The sequence below is a fragment of the Camellia sinensis genome, chromosome 3 (assembly GCF_055761805.1).
Source record: "Camellia sinensis isolate YWXY chromosome 3, ASM5576180v1, whole genome shotgun sequence".
NCBI lineage: Eukaryota > Viridiplantae > Streptophyta > Magnoliopsida > Ericales > Theaceae > Camellia > Camellia sinensis.
The window spans coordinates 204,872,300-204,875,853 of NC_138963.1; the positions used below are offsets into that span (position 1 = coordinate 204,872,300).

The window sequence follows — 3,554 nt, forward strand, 5'->3', positions numbered from 1 at the left end:
TAAATTTGTTGAGTAAGAGGTAAAAAGGGTGGGTGATAAAATTGTACGATTATGAAAGTACAAGTAGGCAATAATCTGGACCAACCAAGTTGACCCACTCTGCAAATGGATACCTAACAGAACTTAAATCTTGTTGTACAGATGACTAAGTCATGCGGTTGTAGGATTTTAGTTTGTTCGTAAAGTTCTATGCGACTAGAGGGGTCGCCACTGCTCCATCAGCTTGAATCCCTTAAGGTATACAATTAGTTGCAATAAATGAATCATTGACAAACTTTCAATTCATAATTTTTGATAAGCTGCATATATTATATGCCACACAACCACATCTCCTAAGAGCTTATATTGACATTTTATTGGAAAATTTTAGCTTGTTTAATTTAAGGTGTATATAAAACAATCTGGCCTTGTTTCACACTTCTACTTTATAATTGCATAATGTTTTGATCCTTCATTGAGATTCATATCAGAATATTGGTTTAACATATTTTGGTTGGGTAGAATACCTATGCTGAGGATGTCAGCCAGAAATGGCTACAATGGGGCTTGATACTATGTGGTTAGCCTGATCAAACCATTTGAGATAGCCACTTGTTATGTTTGTTGCATCTTTATCGACCTCTACACTCATAGCAAAACTTTGCTTCTGAAATTTGCTTGTGAATGTGAGAGTATTGGGCTCTACTTTGATCCTCATTCCAGTAGGAACAACTAAAACAGCTTGATAAGTGGCTGTACCATCTCCCACATTTGTCACAACCCTGCTGAAGTTCTTTTCTTTTATGGAGCTGGCTCCTTTGGGAAATATGGCGACGAAAGAAGGATAATTGAGGTCTATGGGATTTTGGCTGCAACTCCACTCATTTCTTCTGAGGACAGCGCTCATCTGCTTCTTACTATAGCCGAGGCGACACAGGAACTCAATATAATCTTGGAAACCCATGTCATATATCAGGCCTGGATCCATGGCTTTATTGGGATTGATGTGGCCTGCCCCGAAGTCTAGAGGTGTGGCATGGAGTCCAGTCCATTGGTCTTTGAAGGTTGTGCCTGTATTGTCAACTATATTTGCGGTGGTCATGATGGCTGATCTTATGGCTGCAGGGCTCCAATCTTGGTGGACAGCCTTCAGTAATGCTGCAACTCCTGCAACATGGGGTGCTGCCATTGATGTTCCTGAGTAGAGTGCATAATCTGTGACCAAATCGTAGTTACCTATTGTAGCGACAGGTTTATTGGGTGCAACTGCTGCCAGAATATCTGCGCCAGGAGCGAGAATATCTGGTTTTAGAACACCTGGGCTAATTGGGTCAGGTCCTCTAGAAGAAAACCGGGCAACCAGAGGAGCTGGTTTTGTGCCCAAGCTTGTCATCATGAACCTCATGCTCTTCACCATCGCTTTTTTTGCCTTGGTTGCATACTCTCTGACTGAAGTCCCGGAACTAGTCTTTAAAACCAGGCTAGGAATGAAGTACTCGTCTGGACCTAAAGCCACATGGTCCGCCATGAAGATGCCTGCATATCCACCTGCCCTAAAAACTTCTATCATTTGTTTAATGACACTAATGTTGCCGCTATTATCACATAGGACTACCTTACTGTCAACCTCTTTTGGATCCAAAGCATAAAGGTTGCATGTTGCTTTGCTTCGATTACGTTCCCCATAATACAAAGGTGTGTCAGTAATATATATGCTTTCCGGGAAATATGATGTTCCTTCCACAGTTGCTCCATTTCCAAGGTGCATTTTTCCTCCAAAACTTCGGTCAACAGTGCCAGCACCTACCGTCATGATCCAAGGTGCTCCATTGTATGTTGTGTTTGGACCTCCATCATTTCCAGCTGCACAGATAACAACAATTCCTTTCTCTATTGCTGAAAGAGATGCCATAGCTATGTCATCCTTGAAATAAGATGTCTGTGTAAATCCCAGAGAGAAAGACATGATGTCCACCCCATCAGCAATAGCTCGATCCATGCCGGCGAGCACATCAGTAGCTGCAGTCTCCTCTGTGCTTGTTGACCAGAGGACCTTGTACATAGCGATACGTGCATTTGGTGCTATCCCTCTGGCTGTGCCTTTAGCGTACCCAAAGTGACTAGTACCAAGTACATGGGTACCCGCTGCTGTAGACGAGGTGTGGGTTCCATGACCAGTGTAGTCTCTTGCTGATTTGAAGTCATCTTCCTTGGAAATTTTTTTACCTGAAGCATGGAGTCCTTTGCTAAAAGACTGAGCACCAATGAGCTTCCTGTTGCAGGCTGAAGGGCCAAAATCTGTGCCATTTTCACACTTGCCCTTCCATCTCTCTGGCACTGGTGACATCCCTTTGTCGTGAAAGCTCTCGCTTTCTGGCCAAATTCCAGTGTCTATTATTCCTACGATAACATCTTTCCCAAAAGAAGAAGCAGGCCATATGCCCAGTTCTACTTTTTAGGCCAAGGAACTTGGTGGTGTGGGTTGTGAAGAGCTTACCAAAGGACTCCTCATATGTTGCACGGTGAGCTGGGGACTTTTCGAGTTCAGATAGTTGAGAGGGTGTGAGCCTGGCACTGAAACCATGCATGACATGGTCATATGAGTAGAGTAACTTATCTTCATGGTCAGCGGGAAATGAAGATAACGATTTTAGAGTAAACTTGTGCCATGACTCATGGCTTAAGAAAGTTGCTGGTTTCTGTGAACGGTCCATGTGGATGATGTATGTCTTGTATTCTTCAGGTCCTTCAAAAGCATTACTGACCCCCAGGAGGAATACCAGTAGCCAGGGCAATGCAGGGTGCAAGGGCAAACAAAGAAAAATGCTGGTCATGGCTAAGTAGATTGGATGGGAAGATGATGTGAAACTGATTTTCTTATGCTATATAAAGGACTTCCAAGAAAATCTCCCTCCCATTACGTTGATTTTTTCAATGGTATACTTTCTCATGCTTTGAAATTTCTCTTCCTTATCTTTTTAATGGTCCCTAACTTTAATTTCCTTCTTTATTTTGAGCTTGACATTAATATATATAGATAATGATGAAATCTTATTGATAAACATATGGTGTGTAATTGCCCATGGATCATCTTATGGATTAAGTTAACGTTATGGGGTTATCATTGTACACGGCTTTATCTAGGTCCAGAAGACACCGTAGTCAAAAAGTCAAGGACTCCTAATGTTAAGTCTTCGTAGGATTATCAGTCTAGTAGCTTTTCATTCTTCAATAGAGTTGATTTTACAATAATTTGAGAGTTTGTTTGTGTGAATTTGATTGGCTGTTGTTTAATGTTAAGTCTTTGTAGGATTAAGTCAGTCTAGCAGCCTATCATTCTTCAATAGAGTTGATTTTACAATAATTTGAGAGTTTGTTTGTGTGAATTTGATTGGCTGTTGTGAGTGTAAAAACTATCCTCTCTTCTTCTTTGTTAGTGTCACAGCCTTTGTTTATACCTCCTTTATAGCACCAAAACCCTAACAAGTCAAGCTTAAGTCAGTACTAACCCCGTCCTCTACCTATTGGCATTCAATTTGATTATCAAAACCTTAAATTACTCATTTGTTTTACTC

The 3,554-nt window shown here is 41.3% G+C and overlaps 1 pseudogene across 1 annotated transcript; it reads right to left on the reverse strand.

The window, feature by feature from the left end:
- Positions 1-249: 249 nt before the first annotated feature.
- LOC114296838 (subtilisin-like protease SBT3 pseudogene) lies at positions 250-3,038 on the reverse strand (annotated as a pseudogene). The gene has a single exon (XR_014365135.1). The product of XR_014365135.1 is annotated as a subtilisin-like protease SBT3 pseudogene (transcript).
- Between the last annotated feature and the right edge of the window lie 516 nt (positions 3,039-3,554).